Source organism: Tamandua tetradactyla, chromosome 3 (genome assembly GCF_023851605.1).
Source record: "Tamandua tetradactyla isolate mTamTet1 chromosome 3, mTamTet1.pri, whole genome shotgun sequence".
NCBI classification, from domain to species: domain Eukaryota; kingdom Metazoa; phylum Chordata; class Mammalia; order Pilosa; family Myrmecophagidae; genus Tamandua; species Tamandua tetradactyla.
In genome coordinates, this window is record NC_135329.1 from 190,980,491 (window position 1) to 191,003,366 (window position 22,876).

The following is a 22,876-nucleotide window of genomic DNA, read 5'->3' on the forward strand; positions in this document are numbered from 1 at the left end:
TGGCTTGACTTTCCTTGTATCATCGTTATTTTATATGTATTTTAGAATTACGTTATCAGGTACTCTTTACAGAATAATGATAGAAGTGCATTGAATATAGATTACCTAAGCAAGAAACATCTTTATAATATGGAGTGTAACTAAATCTTTTTCTCTCCATTTATTAAGGTCTTTGCTATTGTCTTTCAATGAAGTTTTATCAGTGTATTCATACATTCCTAGCCCAAGTTTTCCTAGATTTATTCTTAAGTATTTTTTTGAAGTTGTTAATGACAACTTTTTAAAAATTAAATTTTCATTATTTGTCATTACTCCAGAGGAAAGCAAATTTTTTTGTATCTTGATATTATCCTGCAACCTTGTGTTATTCTGTAATTAATTCTAATAGTCAGTGGGGGGTTTTGTGTGTATGTCACGTATGAATAATGGCAATTGTCTTTCTTTCTCAATATTTATAACTAGTTTTTCTTGCCATACTCTATAAAAATGACCTCTCAAAAATGTTGAATGGAAGCACTGATAGCAGGTATTCTTGTCCTTTCTCTGATTCTAAAAGGAATATTTCTGGGATTTTGTTATTAAATATTATGTTTGTTTGCCGTTGGGTAGATGCCATTTATCATATTAAGGAATTTAGCCATAGTTTCAAGTTAATTAATTAATTTTACCTGGCTGTTTAAAATAGAATTTTCATTTTCTTTATATATTTATCTTTTGACAGGCTTGTAGCTGGGTTTATTTTCCTCTTAGATACCCTCATCTCAGAATGCTAAACTCATTTGGAGGAAGAAAGCAGTACCCAGGATTTGACAGAATTAGAAGATGGGGTAGCTCAGAGTTGTCTATCGATGTCACTTTTTAAAAAAATAATGATCTAAATTGATTGATGGAGCCATTTCATCCTGTTGTTTGCAGAACAGAAAAGGAACACTGACGTAGAACCCTGTTGTTTTAAAAAATGCTGTATTAACAACTATGATTAAAAATCAAATAAAAAATTACTAATAACCAGCCCTTAATTCAATATCTGCAGTTTAGATAGAAAGTACCTTGAGAGTTTTCTTTTTTTTTTACATGGGCAGGCACTGGGAATCAAACCTGGGTCCTCTGGCATGGCAGGCAAGCGTCTTTGCCTGCTGAGCCACCATGGCCCACCTGAGAGCTTTCTTTAAAGTATCCATGCCCAGGTCCCATTTCAGTTTAATTAAATCAGCCTCTCTTAGGGCGGGCTTCCTTCTCTGACTCTCTTATCTTTCTTGCTTGCTCTCGGTCTTGGGTCTGTATCTTTTTCTCCTCTCTCACTCTGCTCCATCACGGCCCCCCACCCCGCACCCACCCACCCCCGACTCTGCAGGTTGTATAATAGTTCTGTTTATACAATGCCTTTAAACTCAGTTGTAAAAAGATTGTTTCACTAGTAATTGATCAGGGAGCATTTTAACATAGACATTTCTTTTTCCCCAGGAGGGCACAAGCAAGAGAATGTGTGTAAATTAAACCAAATTCATCACTAAAAAAACATGTAGCTTCACTTACTTCCTCAAAAAAAAAACACAAAAAACCAATAAGAGAATCTGCACGTGTAATAGATGTCCAACTCCACAGTTTACCTTCAGTGGATATACTTCAGCATTTTATTATTAATGCCATTGTCCTTATATTTCTTTCCTCTCTCCTCTCCTGTCCTGCTTTGCCTTCATCAAGTTTTAAGGGAAATTAGAAAAATATTCTCTTTCTAAAACAGGATAAAATCTGTAGGTTTGCATGTCAAGTGGTAAAAACTAAGTTAACAAAACTGGGCTGCCAACAATATTAATGTCAAAATAACAGGTGGGTGTGCCAAAATAAAAATATAGCTTTTATGTGTTATGCAAAGTACAATTTCTGGAATGTCTGGGATTTTCTTATCCACTCTGTTTCAACATTTGGTTTCCTGTAGAATATCTCTTTGGCTTTCCAACATTCTCATAATTTCCTTTGGCAATTTCCAGGTTTCTTTGTAAAATATACACGGTGACCTGCAGTAATTATTTCCTCTTTTCAAACAAGTTGAAATCAAATTCAAACTTGAAACAAGTGTCCAGAAATCTTAAGAATTTGAGACATCGCAAGAAAGAAACTTGAAGGATTGTGGAGGACAAATAGCAGTAAGAATGGGTAAGAATAAGGAACTGTACTTCTAAGTAAGATAAAACCCAACTTGCAAGTTGGAACAAAACTAAAATAAATTGTTAGAATGAAGTTAATCAGCTAAAGATATGGGTTTTTTTTTTTCTGTATAGACAAAAAAGACAAAGATTTTCACTTTGTAATATAACCTGTTTCATTCCATCATTTGAGATCTATTTTCTCTGAGTTCTGAGATAAATGCCATGGCACTGTGTTTTTTGGTTATGCCAGAGCTGGATGTTTGCCTGTTCCATTCAAACACAGGGAAAGTATCTACTGCTTCAGTTTACATGCTCCACAGGACCATAGAAAGGGATTTTAAAGAGAGAAAAACCAAAACGTAAGGAAGTAATGAATGCTCAAGTTCAGCTAGCCGGGTTATTTCCCAAAGTCGATTTTGAGGAAAATGTTAAGTAAACATTTTAATTCAGGTATAGCAAAAATTGAGAGGATGTGAATGATCAGAGTTTTAAGACTTACCTCCCTGATCTTGCCAAAGCCTAGAGAAGTCAGGTAATTTTCCCAAGATCACACAGAAAACTCATCTTTGGCAATTCAGAGCGGTTTTCTTTCTGTTGCATTATGAGCTTGACAACTACTCCCTAAAATGTTTTGTAGGGTAGATATTGGTTCTGTCCTCAGTTATCACAATGAGAGAAATTGAGTTCCTTTATCATGCATAGAAATAAGCTAAGAATAATAATCTGAAACTTTCTGACTTCAACCCTTTAAATATATCAGAAACATTAACTATCTAGAATTATAGCGTTTGAAAATGTTAAGAAAGGTAGATATTACCAAATTATGAATGGAAATGAAGGCCCCATGCATTTTGTGGGCCATTTTTTATTTGGAGGGACTATAATTTCTAAATAATCAGAAAATGTTAGAAATGAATGTTCCTGAAAGAAATGACTGGTGATATCTTTCAAAAGCATTTGAAACACAAAGTACCTTTTAAAATTGGTCCAAAAATTCTAAAATAATATAGTGAAATGTTTAAACAATGTGAAGGTCATATTTAAAATCAAAATAAATGTTCAGTTATCCCAACAGGAACTAATCATAAAGACAATAAATAAAGAAAATATCAAATTGGTTAAACGTGTTCTATTTCCATGGTTTACTCACCAAAGCATTTCCTTGTCAATTCTTACAGGGTCTACATATTTCTTTTTAATTCTTTCTTTTTATGTTTCCCAGGTTCACACACAATACACATCGAAGCAAACAGAGAAAAAATGGTACAAATATTTCAGAGCTCTTTGGGGATTCAAATAGGTTTTTACAATAAAACTGTGATTACTGGAAGAGGACAGAAGTGCTTGAAAACTTGACAACATGAATGGGGCAGGCTAGTTTTAAAGTGTCAAGGGAGATTCTGAAGCCTTGTGGAGTTGATGTAAGTGAGAATCCAATCCCAGAACCCAGACTAAGCACCAACCCAGAAAGAAGCCAGATGGCACTGGATGCAATGATGGTAGAAAAAATTTTTTTAAAAGACACTTGGAAAAGACATACAAGGTTGTGGTTTTCTTATAAAATTAAGATGACATAGACAGTACCAAAGCACTTGCTTCATTATATCATTGTGAAATTTGGACTCAAATAGAGTGAGGCAAACCACAAGTTAAAGTGTTGTTAAAGTGGCTTAATAATCATGTTGAAAGGAGAACACCCTTTTGGTCAGTATAACTGGAATCTTGACCAATAAACACCAAGAGACACAGCCAATCTTTTGTGAGTAAAATAAGAAATATCAAAGTGGAGGTGAGGGGTGAAGTATATTACCCCTAGAAAGATGTTTTTCTTTTTAAATTATGAGAACTTCTGATTGCACTATTATGCAGTATTTTTTTTTCAGAGATTCTGAAGGAAATTCACCCCCAGTGAAGGGTTTAAGAAGGTTATTGGAGATGAAATAAAGTTATTTGATCTCTTTTAAAAAATCAGAGGTATTGAATTTTTAATATTTCCCCATTTTGTTTCCTTTAAGATTAAGCTGCCAGAAATACCGAATGCCACTTGGGCATATAGCCCATTTGTATAGTTTTCTTCTCAATTTTCATCTTCTGGCTTCCTTGATGGCCTGATATTTTATCATTTAATGCTCCAAAGACAAGGACAATTGGCAACAAATCAGGGCTCTCTGTGGAATGGGGATGGGAAATAGAAGAAGAGAAAGAACAAGGGAGACTACAACCCATCTTGACTATTCCAACAATAGCTGCTAAGTTTCTAATTTTTATCAACCTTTCATTATGGTATCTTCAAATTTCATTCAGTTATAAGCTCATCATGCATTTGTCTTTTGAACCAAATCATGGGCAATCTCACATACAAAGTAAGACATGGGACACTGTCTTGGAGGGTCCAGGCCACCATTTGAGAACCATTAATCTACTACTGAGTCTTTAAATAACTTCAAATGACCCCACCTGCTGTACTGTGGTACCAGCTCTTCCTCTGAATTCCCAACCCGTTTCTTTGGCAACTGCTCATTCTAGCACCTGATATAGCTCTTCGGCAATTTTTCATGCATTCAGCTGCATATTCAAAATATAGTTTTGTTTTGTTTTGTGTTTTTTTTAAAGCACATACCATATGTAATGCCCTATTCTAGCACTGGGAATTCAGCATTGAACAAAACATATCTGCTGATTTCATGATGCTTACATTTCAAGAGGAGACTAGTCATTATTAGAATAGAACATCTCATAAAGTTGTTAACATAGTGTTTTAGTTTGCTAATGCTGCCAGAATGCAAAATATTAAGAATGGATCAGCTTTTATAAAGGGATTTATTAAGTTACAGCCTTAAAAATGTCCAAACTAAGGCATCCAGAAAAAGATTCCTTGACTCCAAAGAAAGGCTGAATGACGTCCAGGATTTGTCTGTCAGCTGGGAAGGCACATGGCTGGCATCAGAGGTCCTTGCTCCTGCTTCATAACTTGTGCTTCTGATAACAGTGGCTTCCTTTCCAGGCATCTGTGGGCTCTCACTTCGTTTCTTTGTTATCGGCTCTCTCCAGGTTCTAGTTTGTTTAGCATCTCATGGGAAGGCACATAGCAACATCTGCTAGTTTCTACATTTCCAACCATCCATGTCTAAGCTTCTGCTCTCTGTCAGCACTCCAAACATCTTTAAACATCTGCATCTAAACTTTCTTCTAAAATGTTTCCTTCTGTTGGCTCTTTAAAGGACCCCACCTTGACTGGGCAGAGTCTTATCTCCATCTAGTCAAAAGGTCACACCTGCAATTGGATGTCATATCTCCATGGAAACAACCTAATCAAGAGGTCCTACCTTACAATTTTGAATCAGGACTAAGAAAGCTTTTCTTCTTACATAACAATTTCAAAGTAGCACACATAGTAAGTGTAAGCCTGGGGCCATAACCCACCATGAGCATCTTGCATTGTCAAGAATTAATGTTAATTAAGTACCTACCACATACCAGGCATTGTGCAAAGTAATTTACATTAATTCCTTACTGGGTGGAAATGCATTCTAGATTACTTTCTTAAACCTAGATTATTTGGTTAGACTTGGTAGACTTTCTGCAGATTTTTACCTAGAGATCACTTAAATTATGGCAAAGAAAGACACCCATATTCAAAAGGTCTGTTGCAAAGACTTGAATTCTTTTTGAGGGGAGTGGCTTCTAACAAATTACATGACACAGTGGAAAGATCCAGACCTAGGTTCAAATTCCAGGTTTTCCACTAAATTTTCTGAACTTTCTCAGTAACTGGGGTTCATTCCTCCCTGTATTATTGTAAGGTTTAAGTTTGTTTTATTTAGCAAATATTTGTGTCATGCCTACTGTGTGTGGGACATAGCACTTGTCACTTAATTGTAGACACATAAAGTGACAGCCCTGTTCTAGTTTGCTAGCTGCCAGAATGCAATATATCAGAAACAGAATGACTTTTAAAAAGGGGAATTCAATAATTTGCTAGTTTACAGTTCTAAGGCTGAGAAAATGTTCCACTAAAACAAGTCTATAGAAATGTCCAATTTAAGGCATCCGGGGAAAGATACCTTGGTTTAAGAAGGCCGACGACGTTCAATGTTTCTCTCTCAGCTGGAAGGGCACTTGGCGAACATGGTGTCGTCTGCTGGCTTTCTCGCGGCTCTACCAAAGGAACTTTCTCCAAAATGTTTCCTCTTTTGAAGGATTCCAGTAAGCAACTCCACCTTCAGTGGGTGGAGACACACTTCCATGGAACTAATCTAATCAAAAGTTACCACCCACAACTGGGTGGGTCACATCTTCATGGAAACAATCAAAATGCTCCTACCCCGCAATACTGAATGAGGATTAAAGGGCATGGCTTTTCTGGGGTCCACCACAGATTCAGACCGGCACAAGCCCCTATGAAGTGCCTTCATTGTTTGCCTTTTTCCTTCCCTTGTCTTCTTTTTTTGGGGGGTGGAGTGGGGTGGGGGAAGAAAGGGGGGCAGTGGTGGTGGAAGATCATTTCAGTATCAGCTAAATCTTTTGGGGGTAGAGGACAAAGTCTAATTTTGTGTGAGACCCTCTGGGCTTTTCCCGGTACCCCTTGACAATTACAGAACTGATCAGCAAGACTGACTCTGAGCTGGTTCTACTGTGGAGCTGGTTCTCCTGTGGACCATAGGTTGAGAGCCGAGAGGCATGTTCAACATCTAACCCAACCTGTTTCCTGGAGAGGCGACTGCTGGGCAGTGCTTTCCAGATTGTGGTGGAACAGCCAAAACATCACCTTATATTCAACAGGCTTCCTGATAAATATATTCCAAATATATTTGCAAACCTTAGGCAATGTGCCTTTAGTTTAAAAGCACTAAATATTTAAAAATCAGTAGATTTTCCTTTACCCAAACCCCACTTTCCCCTTTCTCAACACTATGTGAGTGCTGTTCTAACCACTAAATATTGTTCAATATCATATCCATCTTTTAAGAGAATATTAGACACAAGATAAAAAGCTTATTAGTGGGTTGGTTAATTTTTTTTTTAAAGTAGGCTGGGGCATATATAAACCTTGGGAAAATGGTAATGAATAAAGCACAAATATAGTCCAATTTCTTTTTTATATAATTACAGGAGACGCCGCACACAGAAGACAACGAAACACACAGAGGAATTGACAGTAAAAATGATGCTGTTCATACATGCTCTGTTAAATGGTCTCTTAATTTAATGAACACCAGATGTGTTGGTGCATCTTGTCTCTTTCAAGTACTTTATTTCCCACTCCATGCTCTCCATGTTAGTTGAGTATACTGCCCCAGAAAAAAGACTTGGTGAAATTTCTGCAATTTTTAAATATGCCTAGAGACATGAGCATGTTAAAAAGTAAGTAAATAATAATCTAGGAATGCCTAGAGTGTACAATGATAGTGACTAAATGTACAAATTAAAAAAATATTTTTGCGTGAGGAAGAACAAAGGAATGTCAATATTGCAGGGTGTTGAAAATAGATGGTCATTCATATTTTAAAACTTCAACTTCTGGGTTAGACTAAAGCAAAAAATGTTTATTTGGTACAAAAATGTTTAAAAAGTAAGTAAAAAAGAGAGGGAGAAAGAGAAAGAGAAAGGAACACACACACACACAGACACACACGTGAAAGATACAGAGATTCAGAAGGGACTGGGTTAAGATCCTTTGTAATCTTTCCTGAAGTTAAGCTACTGTTAATCACTTCTCAGACAGGTGTTCGTCCACCTTGTGTCAGGAAACATCTCTATTGCTATTTCTAAGGGAATTTAGAAACACTGTGGGCAGACTAGGGAAATGGAAAGGGATAAAATAGCACAATCTGACTCTGTTGTGAAATGATTAATTTGATCACAATGAATTAAAGGCTGCAGGGAGTTTCCTGATTGTTGGCTTTTATCTATGTTTTTATCCATTCTGGAGGTGGGTGTGTTTAGAAATCTGAAGGAATTTGAATTATATTTTTAATCTTTTAATTGTAGGATTGAACATGACAGCTTTGGTGGGAGAGCACATGAGTGATTGAGGCGGGAGATGATTTGGCTTTTTGCCACTGCTGCTTTTTTTTTTTTAATGTGACTGAGGGAAAGTGAATTGGCTGCATTTTGTATTTGTTCATATTTCAAAATGCTGATTCAGGAGTAAGTGCCTTTTTTTTAAGACATCAGTTTTTTGATCTTCCTCAGCAAACATAAATCAAAAGGAATCAGAGAAATGTGAGTTGACTTTTCTAATGGAAACAGATGAGAGCCTGGTGTCAGATGTTTTCGACCAGCATTCCATATCTATGATAACTGGAATAGCTTTCTAGAATTCATAGGAAATAGTCATAAGGTTTGTTGTTGTGGCATTCACACCCCATCCCATTTCCTTACCACTCACCCACCCTTCCAATAGCTCTGTCTCCATGGACATCATTTAGTTTTTCCAAGGATAAGCCTGCAGGGAAACAATGGAATCAACTCAGGAACGGCAAAATAAGTAGTGGTCTGATTGTGTAGCCTTCTACCCTTCTGCTTCTCTGCTGAATGAAGACTGCTTTCCTTACGTTGAGCTCTTGAGGATCTATATTCTAAGACTCTAAACCAAAAATACTGGCTTGCCTTTCCTTTTGTGGAATCTTGCCCTGTGGCATATACTCTCCACACAAATGCTGAAAAATAATCCCGTTTATTACTTAGAGATGGGGAAACAAGGAATTATACTTTCAACTTGACTTTTTTTCCCCCAATTGGTCTTAAAGTTAATAAGAGCAGCATAAAAATGCATTGTGGTTGCAGTGTAAACACCAAAACTATTATATGTACCAATATAAAAGAATGCATAATTCATAGTCATTTCCATATTTCATGTTGCAAATTTCAGGGTTTGGGAAAACTATTGCACTAATTTAATTTCCTGTAGCCTAAAATATCATTCTTTGTCCAGGTTAGGTATTATATACATATACTAAATTCACAGTAATCAGAAAATTGTACATTCAATATAAACATCAGACTATTAACTTTGGTTCTCCATGCAAATACAATAGTTAAGAGGGTAATTTTATCCATTTGAGGCGATGAATGCAGACTTAGAGGTAGCAATTCAGACAAATTCCACTCTCCAGACCTTCCCCTTTGCCCTCATTCCCCCAGTTAAGGTTGAAACCTCCTATTACTTACAAAGAATGAAAACTAAAGTGGAGACCTTGATACCAAACTTCCCATGTTTAAATCAAGGCTACCACCTTAATCTCTAAGTTTTCCTGATCAAGTTACTTATCTTCTTGTTTCTTCAGTTTTCACATCTGTAAAGGGAAGTTAACTGTGTCTACTTGATAGGATTATTATGAGAATTCAGCCTATTTTAAACAATACCCAAAACCTAGCTAGTGTACAATAAATGTCACCTGTGATGACTATTTAACTTCCCACTTCCAATTAATTTTGCAACCTCTATGCCTGAAGTGATGATCCAGGAATAGTTTAAGAACTTTCTAAAAGAGTTTCTCACTCTCAACACTGTTGACATTTTGGACCAGATAATTCTTTATAGTTGGGGGCTGCCTTGGGCATTGTAGTCCTTTAGCAGCATCCCTGGCCTCCACCCACTAGATACCAATAGCCCCCCAACCCCACCCACCAAATTGTGACAATCAAAACTGTCTCCACATATGACCAAGTGCCCCAGGTGGGAAGAAGGACAACATGGTTCTTAACGAAAACTACTGTTCCAGAATATTCCACAACATAAAGTACAACAAAATAGAACAAAAATAAACAATACATTGCTTATAAAAAAAATAGAGAGTCTCAAGCAGATTTTCTCTATCAATGGAATTGCCCAAAACATTGTCCAAAGATTCTAAACAGCACCCATTTTCCTTTTTAAGTCAAATTTTGAATAGTGTAATTTAGTTACAATTTGGATACAGAAATGAAGTAAGGAAACAAAAAGGAAGGATGAGAGGGAGGGAGAGAGGGAAGAAAAAGATGCTTTGCTGTTCAAGAAGACTCTTACAATGCATAGCTAGGGATCAGTCCTGCTCTCACTTGGGCTACAACACTTTCAGCTTCTCCAGCTAAAGCACAGATCGGAAAACTAGAAGTTTTCTTTTAAAAGCTTTTCTTTAAAAGAGGAAGGAAAATTCCATTAGATGGTCAATTGCCTGTGAAGTTTTGTTAAGCATTAATGCAGGTTAACTTAAAGATCAAGCCATTCCTTTCAATACTCACTTCTGAAATGGATTTTGCTGGAAGAAGACTAAAGTGAGAAAGAAAAAAAGAAACTGGAAAAATCTGTTTATTCTGTTCATGAAAATGGATTTTATTACTCATATATACCCAGCTCTTTGTTAGAAAGACCTTCATTATTATATTACTCTTGTCCTTTTTTATTCCTTTTTGACAGAAACCCACATTTTCTTTTAGCTACAACAAAATCATTTAAACCAGCCTCACTAATGCTCAGACTGATGTACATAAAACCACCTCTGCAGTTTAGCTTCTATAGACTGATGAAGAGGAAGAAGAGCTCAAACTTAATTCTAACTGCCAAAATGTAACTCTGATCCCAAAACAGGGCCAATAAATTATTGAGGGGACTTCTAGGAAGATGGCCAAATAGAGTACCTCAAGATTAGCCCTGCTCCACTGGAAAGTTAGAGAAGGGACAGGAGAGCAACTGAGGCAGCAACCAGGGAGTGTGGCTGATCTGGGAAAGCCTTCTGCACCACATGGTGCAGTCTTGGTTGCAGAGGTCAAGAAGCTGAGAGGCAGAAAGCTGGAGACTAGCATGGAGGTGCGGTGGTGCGGAGCCCACTGGAGTGCACGGACGGGAGCCTGGGACTAGGAAGTAAGCCAGGCCTCATTACTTCAGCGCATTACCCTAACCAGCGCAGTCCCATGACCAGCCACTCACCCCACATGCCATGCACCCAAACCCCATCACCTGCTCCCATTCCTTGTTCCCAAGTGCCCCCACCCCACCAGCCCCCAGTGCAAATACCTGCCCACACCCCCACCCCAAGTGCAGCCCAACCCACCTCTCCCCTCCTGAGCACTGCCTCCCCATCCCTATTCCCTGCAGGCTGTTGCCAGCACATAAAGGCTACAGGCACTGACCTCCACACCCAGGCTATCCCTGCCCTCTGCCCATAGGTTGCACAGCCTCATTCCAGCCCCCTGAGGTCTATACATCCATTTATAAAACTCCCAGGCCTACCCAGGCACAGGCCTCCAATCACATCATTCAGCTCTGGGAGCCGCACTTTACAGCTGTCCTAGAACCACACACGCACACAGGCCTTAGCCTCACTTCCCAGCTCTGAGAAAGTGCCAACCTGCACAGCCAGGTCACAACCACCCTCAGTCTATGAAGGCATAACACCGACCTGCTGCCATAGCTCTATGCAAGTGCACAAAGGGCCCCATGCTTTAGACCAAAGCACACCAGGGTTGCGCCCCCAAGAACAGTGCACCTGCACAGCTACATCCTCCCTGGCTGCTGGAAGCCCACATTCACAAGTGTTCTAGTTTGCTAGCAGCCTGAATGCAATATTCCAGAAATGGACTGGCTTTAAAAAAAAAAGAAATTAATACATTGCTAGTTTATAGTTGAAAGACTGAGGAAATGTCCCAATTAAAGCAAATCTATAGAAATGTCCAATTTAAGACATCCAGGGAAAGATACCTTGGTTCAAGAAGGCCGATGATGTTCAACATTTCTCTCTCAGCTGGAAGGGCACATGGTGAACATGGTGGTGTCTGCTGGCTTTCTCATGGCTCTACAAAAAGGGACTCTCTCCAAAATGTTTCCTCTTTTAAAAGATTCCAGTAAGCAACTCCACCTTCAATGGGTAGAGACACACCTTCATGGAAATCATCTAATCATTTAGATGGGTGGGTTGCATCTAACGATTGGGTGGGTTGCATCTCCATGGGAACAATCAAGATGCTCCCACCCAGCAATATTGAATGAGGATTAAAGGACATGGCTTTTCTGAGGTCAACCACAGATTCAAACCAGCACAACAAGTATTAGTGTAGCATCCCCAACCTGCCCCTATACCTACCCTGCAACAAATCACTGCACTGAGTGCTCTACCCTGTGCCCTGCTCCCTGCTCTACAACCATCCCACAAATGCAAGGCCTTAGACTACTGAAAGAGATCAACTCCCAAAGTAAATCAATCAAGGTATTTATATACCTCAAAGACAGCAGAAGATGACTGTGCCTGTTTGAAAGTATGTATGTACCCTAGAAAAGCCATGTTTTAATCTTAAACCCATTTTGTAAGGGCAGCCATTTCTTTTAATCCCTATTCAGCACTGTATATTTGAAACTTTAATTAGATCATCTCCCTTGAGATGCGACTCAATCAAAAGTGGTTGTTAAACTGGATTAGGTGGAGACGTGTCTCCACCCGTTTAGGTGGGTCTTGATTAGTTAACTGGAATCCTATAAAAGAGTAAACATTTTGGAGAACGTTTTGAGAGAGTCTGAGAGAGCAGAGAATGACATAGCCATGAGAAGCAGAGAGTCCACCAGCCAGCGACCTTTGGAGATGAAGATGGAAAATGCCTCCTGGGGAGGTTCATGAAACAGGAAGTTAGGAGAGAAAGCTAGCAGATGATGCTGTGTTAACCACATGCCTTTCCAGATGAGAGAGCAATCCTGACCATGTTCACTGTGTGCCTTTCCACTTGAGAGAGAAACTCTGAACTGCACTGGCCTTCTTGAACCAAGATATCTTTCCCTGGATGCCTTAGATTGAACATTTCTGTAGACATGCTTTAACTGGGACATATTCTCAGCTTTAGAACTGTAAACTAGAAACTTATTAAATTCCCCTTTTTAAAATCCATTCCCTTTCTCGTATATTGCATTCCAGCAGCTAACAAACTAGAACAATCGCTAAGCATATCACAATGCAGACAGATACAGCCCTGTCTAATGACCAAATTAAAACACCAGAGGAGACACAGACATTGGAACAACTAATCAAAGATGTTCATACAACTCTACTTAATAAAATAAGTGGGATAGCAAATGACATAAAGGAGATAAGAAAATAGGAGAAGAGCATAATGAGGAATTTGAAAGAATAAATAGAGAAATAGCAGAAATCACAGAGATTAAATACTCTGTTGACCAAATAAAAAACATACTAGAAGCACACAATACCAGATTTGAAGAGACAGAAGGAAAAATAAGTGATATAGAGGACAGGATAATTGACTTCAAAGACTCAAAACAGTAAATGGCAAAAAAGATGGAAAAAATTGAATAGGAACTCAGGGAAATGATAGACAAAACAAAGCGTACATATATAAGAATCATTGGTGTTCCAGAAGAAGAAGAGAGGAGCAAAGGGCTAGAAAGAGTAGTTGAAGATATAATGGGGGAAAACTTCCCAACCCTCAACAAAGGACATAAATGTACAAGTCAAAGAAGCCCAACAAACTCCAAACAGAATAAATCTAAATAGGCCTTCCCCAAGGCACATACTAATCCATCTCAAATTTGCGGAGAAGCAGAAAATCCTGAAAGTGGCAAGAGAAAAACAATCTACAACATATGAGGGAAATCAAATAAGACTGAGTTCAGACTACTCAACTAGCACACTGGAGGTGAGAAGGCAGTGGTATGATACATTCAAGATCCTGAAAGAGAAAGGCTTCCAGCCAAGAATTCTGTACCCAGCCAAATTGTCCTTCAAAATTGAGGGAGAGATTAAAGTTTTCACAGACAAAGAGGTTCTGAAAGAATTTGTCAACAAGAGACTGGCCCTGCAAGAAATACTAAAAAAAAGTTCTGCCAGCTGAAAAAAAAAAAGAAGACAGAGAGGGAGGTCTGGAGGGGGGCACAGAATTGAAGAGTACCACTAAGGGTAATTTAAAGAATACAAAGAGAAAGAAGGAAAAGAATATATAGATCTGACAAATAAAATAAAAAGATAACATGGTGGATTCAAGAAACACACTTTCAGTAATAACTTTGAATGTTAATGGACAAAACTTACCAATTAAAAGACAGAGATTGGCAGAATGGGTTAATAAACAAATCTAGCTATATGCTGCTTACAAGAGAGTCATCTTAGACACAAGGTGTTCTAGTTTGCTAGCTGCCAGAATGCAATATACCAGAAATAGAATGACTTTTAAAAAGGGAATTTAATAAGTTGCTAGTTTACAGTTCTAAGTCTGAGAAAATGTCCCAATTAAGGCAAGTCTATAGAAATGTCCAATCTAACTCATCCAGGGAAAGATACCTTGATTCAAGAAGGCTGATGAAGTTCAGGGTATCTCTCTCAAGTGGAAGGACACATGGCAAACACAGTCAGAGTTTCTCTCTCATCTGGAAAGGCACATGGTGAACACAGTGTCATCTGCTAGCTTTTTCTTTTGGCTTCCTGTTTCATGAAGCTCCCCAGAAGGCATTTTCCTTCTTCATCTCCAAAGGTTGCTGGCTGGTGGACTCTGCTTCTCGTGGCTATGTCATTCTGCTCTGAATCTCTCTCATTCTCCAAAATGTTTCCTCTTTTATAGGACTTCAGAAACTAATCAAGGCCCACCCAAATGGGTGGAGACACATCTCCCATAATCCAGCTTAACAACCATTCTTGATTGGGTTACATCTCCAGGGAGATGATCTAATTACATACAGTATTGAATAGGGATTATTCTACCTTTACAAAAATGGGATTTAGATTAAAACATGACTTTTTTAAGGGACATACATCCTTTCAAACCAGCACACAAGGATACAAATAGATTGAAAGTGAAAGGATGGAAAAAGATTTTCCATGCAAGTTGTAACCAAAAGGAAGCAGGATTAGCTATACTAATATCAGACAAAATAGACTTTAAATGTAAAGACATCATAAGAGACAAAGAAGGACACTATATACTAATTAAAAGGTCAATTCACCAAGAAGATAAAACAATCATAAATGTTTATGCTCCCTATCAAGGAGCTCCAAAGTACATGAGACAGACACTGGCAAAACTGAAGGGAGCGATAGATATTTCAGCAATAATAGTAGGAGACTTCAATACACCACTCTCCTCTATAGATAGAACAGCCAGACAGAAGATAAACAAGGAAATAGAGAAGTTAAATAACTTGATAAATGAATTAGACCTAACAGACATATATAGGTCATTGCACCCCAAAGCACAAGGATATACATTCTTCTCTAGTGCTCATGGAACATTCTCCAGGATAGATCATATGCTGGGGCACAAAACAGATCTTTATAAATTTAAAAACACTGAAATTATTCAAAGCACTTTCTCTGATCACAATGTGATGAAGCTGGATCTCAATAGCCAGCACAGAACAAGTACATTCACAAATATATGGAGATTAAATAACACACTCTTAAACAACCAGTGGGTCAAAGAAGAAATTGCTAGAGAAATCAGTAGCTATCTGGAGATGAATGAAAATGAGAATACAGCTTATCAGAATGTATGGGATGTGGCTGGAGCAGCTGGAAGGAAAAATCTGAGAGTACTATATAGTAACCCATGACAAGCTCTGGGATCTATCCTGTAACTACTTGTTGAAGAGTGCTTTGAAAATTATTGCTTTTTAATTTCTTTGCTTTGTATCTATGTTACACTGCACAATAAAAAAAAGCTTAAAAAAGTTATTGAGGCAAATAAAAAAATGTAGCTCATTGATCCCAATAAATGAGTTTGGATTGCCTCATAGTCCAATCCAAATTCAGAGCTACATTCAAGAAACATCGGCCTGGCATCCTGGAGTAACCAAAAGCAATGTAAATATTTTCTTTACTTTGCTGAAAAATGTCAGAAAGGAAATTATGTTCACAAGGCATTACAAACCTTAAAACTGGCTCTGTCCATCCCTCATTATCACTGCTACCCACATATAACAATGACCCCCAACAATCTCTCTCCTCTTTCTGAAAACTACCTAGGAATTCAGCCAACCTGGCTTCCCTTGTTTCTTTTCTGCTGCAGTTCTCTGTCCTTACAATGTGTCTCCAGCTATGACTTCCTGATCTCATAGTATAGAAATACAGTCTCAGGAGTCCATAGGCACAGACAGAATCTCTACCATTTAAAGGAAAGGGCAGAAGCTATGAATGCTCATGTGTGTGTATGCATACACACACACACATCTCTGTCACAAAGTAAAGTAAGGAGGGAGTAGGCTCGGTTACAGAATAATTAAACACAGAACTAGTCTCAGAGTGAAACAGGTACATGAGATTTTATTAAAAATGAAGATATATTCACTGGCTTTACAGTAAGTGGTTCAGTTACATTATGTTCTTTCCATGCTTTTATGACTACTTGCACCAATATGGACTAAGGTGAAAGTAAGAACAAATGCAGTAGACTTCCATTCAGTGTTTTACCTTCTATTAGTTTCATAGCATTAGGAAGATGCTGACCTCTATTTGATATGATTATTGTCATGCCGGTTTTCAAAAATCATGTAAGTAGTTAAAGGAGGTTCACAGTCCTTTAGACTTTTAAATATTTTCCAATATATGCCTGTGTGTTGAAATATTTGTTTTAAACAACTCTGCATTCATTATAACAATAATTAACTTACTTCCATTCAGAGGTTTTGCTCAACATGAAATATCAGTGTCACTACTAAAATCAAATTACCTTGAGCTTTCGTCAGTTTGTGAATGATTTTGATGGCAATAACAGATAAAATTTCAATAATTTTTGAAATAATGATAGTTTTATGACTTCATATTATCCTTCTAAGACACCAGAGTTCTGGGATTCCAAACTGGTGATCAGATAGAAATAACGTCTAAGGTCTTTTGAAATTATGTGATTCTTTTCTCTAGGACTCTACTTCTCATAGAAAATATTAACGCTGTTAGCATTAACACTAAATGTTATTAGCATTAACAATAATAAAAAACAAATACTTTTAATGAAAATAGGTAGACCTTCTTGTAAGAGCAGATGCACATTGAGTCACTGCATTTTGACATTCTCACATAAGAACCATTTCTCTGAAAACAGGAATTTCCCAGGATGAAATGCAAGAAAGATTGCAAGGTTTTGTCTGAATGGAATCTGCCTAAGTTGAGAATTGTGTTAGTTATGATTAAGTTTGGCTGTATGTGAGGAAACCCAGAATAATCTGTTATAAGGATTAAAATTTATCCTTTTCACATAAAGTCTAGAGATAGTTTGTAACTCTTAGTGTCAACTAAGACCCCTTCTAGAGCAGAAGCTCAGATTCCCATCCCAAAGGTCACACCATGGTTCAAAATGGCTGCTGGAGTTCCAGGTATAGTCTTGAAAGACAAAAGTCTTCCTCTGTTCAAACCAAAAGAATAAAGAAGAGCACAGAAGAAGGCCCTTTCCATAAATTCAGTATGGGCACTGTCATTAGTATCACATTGGCTACTGAAAGGGAAACTGACAATCATTGTATCTCATTCCTTGTGGCCATACACTTAGCTATAAAGCAGGTGTTCCATTACTGAGATAAAAGAGAGAAAAAAATATAGAATGGTAATTAGCATTGCCTGCACATAATCCTTTAAGCAAATGAATAGAAATAAAAGAATCTTTACTTAAAGATTTACTCAATCTTGAAATGGCTTTTTCTCCAGCCAGGAGGAGAGGTAGTTGAAAGTTTTTAGCATTCTGTAATAGGAGAAAGAATCCGAGTCAACGTGCCTAATCTATACATAGGCATCAGCTTCTTCTGACTGAATGTTCAGCCAATCTGTGAAAATGTATCTATGTATACACCTGCATCATTCAGCAACCAGAAAGCTCAAACACCTACTAAGCACAGGGCTGTGCAGAAAAATAAGGGGTAGAATAATCTGAATAGTCAGCTAAAATGGCAGTGCCTCTTCCTTTGTAGATACATGAATGACATTTCTTAAGAAATCTGATTTTTGACAACCAAGGTAACAAAATCGGAGCTCACCTTTCAAATAAATAGTCATAAAGAATGAGATGATACAAATGAAAACTCTTAAAATATACATACTGTTAATCAAAATATGGTATTATTATTGGTATGGAGTGATAATTAACATTAGGACAGTGTGTATCATGTTTTAGAATGCCTTTTATATAAAATGGTTGTGTAAGTGTGCAAACATAGAAAGACTGATGCCAAGAAGGGCCAACTCTTAGCCATCTGGCAACCTAGAAACACTAGTTCCCAAGAATTTTGATTTCCGTAGTTTAGCATGATTACAGGCACTATCAAACTTAAAACCAGACATTGATGCATGGACCTATAATGTAACTGAGCAGCTTTCAGACTTAAGGGCTCAAATATTTAGCAAGAATTAAAATGATACAATGTGACCCAGAAAAGTGAGATGAAGATGACAAAACCGAACAATTAGTTTAAATATCAAGAGATGTTGCCTAATGGTGAAATCTACTAAATTCTTAGGAGCTGCCAAAGGAAGTTATCCAAATCCCATAATTTGGGTTATTAAAAATGGATCTGAAAAAAAACGGAGTTGGACTAAGGGCTGGAAAATACTCTCCGAACACTAATTTCGCACTGGCAGGGAGTGGGATACAATGACATAATAGGTGTTCTAGTTTCTACATCCAATTTCCAATGACTCTGACTTTCTTGTGGTTTATACATAAAGGTTCAGATTTGTTTAATTCCTTTATGCTAAAGAATTTATTTGGGGGAGAATTTGAAAAAATGGAAGATGAAAGACACTTTAAAAAAGCTACCTAGGATTCAACTGCTAAATCATATTTACATAGCAGTTACATAGACTTTTTTTTTAAGTGTTTGGTCTCAATTTGAATGGATTTTATATTTTAACTTGTTCCTCTGGTCATTTTAAAGAAAATATCCAAATAATGATATTACATAGGATCAATAACATTTCCAGTCATGTAGATATATGAAATTACTTTCCCATGGAGAGGTGTAGGAGATTCTGCCTGGAGAAACACACTGAAGGCAAAGAAAGCAAAAAGATGGAAAGGGTGAGTCCCTACCCATACCTGCCCCTCAGAAAATATAGCTGAGAGGAGAGGTTGCAAGTGTGAAAAAGGGACAATCACTGTGCTTTCTCATTCAAACACTTCTTTGTTGGCTTTTGAAGATAATCAATACAGAACACAGTGAAATCCTTCTAAGCTCAGAGATTTCTGGAGCACAGAGAAGGATGTGCATTACACTAGAGAAGAGGGCTACTAGTGATAGGAAAAGAAGAGCTAATACTTATTGCTTATTGAATACTTTCTGAGAAAAAGAAAGTTAATTAATTGCTGAAAGTTATATAGCCACAGCTTGTAAGCTGTGATTGTGGGCTAAGCACCTAGGTTGACTGAGAAGCAACCCATAGCCTCCTGGAATACAGTAAACACATGGGCACATGATGGCAGTATAGCTAGCCAAGCCTAGCCCATCAGGAAAGACTTCCTGGTGGAGTTGATGCCAGATATAAATCACATAGAAGTAGCAGTTTATAGGTGAAGAAGAGGTAGAAGTCTGGCCCAAGGCAAGAAACATGAACCAACAATTCAAGCCAGGAAACATCATAGTAAATTCACATAATAGGGAATCTTCTATATTATTGAAAATAGATGAGAATGGATTCACAGAGAAGAGTCAGATCATAGATGAATTGTATTTTGTGGATAAAGCTCACATTTTATCCTAGAGAGATAGAAACCCACTGAAAGATTTTAGGCAGATATGATTAAAACATTTTCAGATAGACACCTTTCATGGCAGTGTGAAGGGTACGAGGTTGGAGAATGGTGAAACAGGAATTAAGGAGATTATCTGGGGCTACTGTGATCGTTTAGGTGAGAGAAAATAAGGATGTGAATTATGGGACTAGAGAGAGGAGGACAAATTCGGGGAACATTTGAACGGTAAATCAATAAGACTCAGTGAAATGAGGCAACGGGCAATTGTAAAGACTGATTGATTGCCAGAGGTCTCTGATTCACATAATTTGATGGTGGTAACTTGGTTAATATAGCAAGAATAGCAGATAGGGTTGAAAAGAATTCAGTTTGGGATAATGTGGGTTTGAGGAGTCAGTGGAATATCTAAGCAGAGCTGATCTGCAAGCTCTGAGTATACAAATTTAAACTCAAAGAAAAGTTCAGGCCTACAGACACAGATTTGTGAATTATCCATCCTTCCCTTCACTTATTGAACAACCATTCACTGAAAGAAAGATTAGCTTACTAATACAAGAGTAAAAAGGATCTTATATGCCTAGTTTCAACTTTTCCTATAGCTAGCAATGACCCTATGATGAGATTAAACATGAGAGAAATATGTTCAAACTTAAATTTTAGAAAGATTAGTTGGACAAAGATATGGCAAGAGCTAGTTCAAGTACAGAGGAGATAATCCAGGGAATACAATAATAGGGACATCAACTCTGGATTGGAACTTCAGGTATCATCAACACCTAAGGAGTGGGCAGTGAAAGACAAATCCACAGAGGAGACAAGACAGAAAGATCAAGAGAAGTGGCAATATCGTGAGCATGTAGGACTAGAGTGCCAAGAAAGACAAAGTGGTTAATAAAATCAGATGTCAGTAAGAGAAATACTGAAAGAGTCCATGGTGTCTGATAATAAAGATTTCCTTGATGACCTTTGTCAGACTACAATGGACAGAGGAGTGAACCATGAGTAAGACAGCAATTATAAACTACCCTTTGAATAAGTTTAATTTTATAGAAAGGAGAGAAAGGGGGTCTGTTTGGAAGATTATTTGAACTATGTGGTCTAGTATGGATATATCACAGACTAATACTTGTTTTGGACTATGGATTCCAAATCTCCTTATTTATAGTTCTCCTCTGCACTTGTTAATTATCTGTGGCCTTCTTTTATGTAGGAGCATTAACGGATTTGATGAATAAGTTGCTTATCCTTCTTCCAGCCTTTTCCTAAGACTACTTCTCAAAGTCACTCAAAACCCCTTTCTTATGAGACAAGCAGTCAGAGAGGGAGAATTATTCTTTTCCTACCTCAGGGATTGCTGAAGGCAGGAAGAGATGAATCTCCTCTAGGTCTTGGAGTTTCTAGGTATGGTAAAGAAAGTAGAAATGGAAGTGCCAGCAGCCACTTTTAATAGTGAGGTAGAATGTCATTTTGTTCATGAAGGAGAATACAAGGGTTCAGAAGCAGGTATGGGATAGGAAAGTAAATGAGAGAAGAGAAGTGAAAAAGAGTTTAAGAAGAGTCACTAGAAGTTGTATTTATTCAATTTTTCTTGCTTAAAAGTTAATACTGTTAAGTTGTTGGTTGCAATGTTGATCTGAGACTTGGTCACATGAAGCACTAGGATTATGTGGGTTTATCTGTGTGGTGGTCTGAAGCTACTTGTACTCCAGAAAAGCATATTCTTAAATGCAATCCATTCCTGTTGGTGTGGAATTGTTTGAGGAGAACTTTTTGATGAAGCTATTTCTGGTAAGGTGCAACCCAATCAGAATGAGTCTTAATATTCTTACTGGCAACCTTTATAAGAGAATGAAATTTAGACAAAAAGAGGGCCATAGAAGAAACAGCTGAAAGTAGCAAAATCCAGAAGAGAAGGAAGAGACCAGCACACACTACTTCTGTTGAGGCCTTAGACAGAAATGATGAATGTGCATTGGAAACTGGAGGAAAGGTGATCCTTGTCTTAAAGCAGCAGAGAATTTGACAAAACTGAGTTCTGATGTCAGATGGAAAGCAGAATTTAAGAGTGATGAACTCAGATATTTAGCTGAGGAGGTTTCCAAGCCAAATATGGAAAATGCAGTCTGGTTTCTCCTTGTAGCTTATAGTAAAATGTGAGAGGAATGGAATAAAGTGAGAACTGAATTCCTGGGCATAAAGAAACCAGAAACTGATGGTTTGCTAAATTCTCAGCTTCCAGAAAGCAAGCCCCCAGAGAATAATGTTCCATGTGAGGGTTTAACTGAACATGGAACCAGTCAGCCATTTCAGTGGCAGTAATGGATGGATGTACAGTTATCCAGGTAAGATCTGTAGAAAGTTCTGTCTGATGGTTTGGATCCATGTGAACTACATGTAAAACCAATTTTTATGCAAGTTCTGTATGAGCACAACAGTTTCAAGCTTAGACTAAAATGTACAAGAAAGGGACAAGTTGTAGGAAAAATTACTTCAAGGACAAAAACATGGAAACTGGGGTCAAGACAGAAGACATCTTCTTGGGTCAAGAGAGTGGATCCTACTTGGAGAGGACAGGCTTCCACACCATTGTTCACAAAAAGTGTTGCTGCTCTATTATTGTCAGAGGGCGGAGCCTATGACCCTGGGACTGCGGGAGGTTATAGCCATCACCCCAATGCTTGACGAAGGTGGAACCTGTGCCTCCTGCATTTGAGGAGAGCATGACCACTGTGCAAGTGCTTGGAAGGGTGGGGCTTCTGCTCCATCAGGCCCAGAGGACAAAGCATCATTTTGTAGATGACACTCAGATCTTCAAATCTTATGGAGAAGGCCCTGCAGAGTTTTGAAATTGTTTGGGACCTGTGGCCCCTTACAACTTACTTCCAATTTCTCCCCACAAGAGTGGGAATGTTCAGTCTATGTCTGTCCCTCCTTTGGAAGCAGATAACTTGTTCTCTAAGTTTTAGACAGGGGGGAATTGTGCTCTGGGGGAAAATGCACTCATAACAGATTTTAATGAGACTTTGTACTTAGTATTGTTACTGAAATAACTTAAGGCTTTGGGGATATTGCGA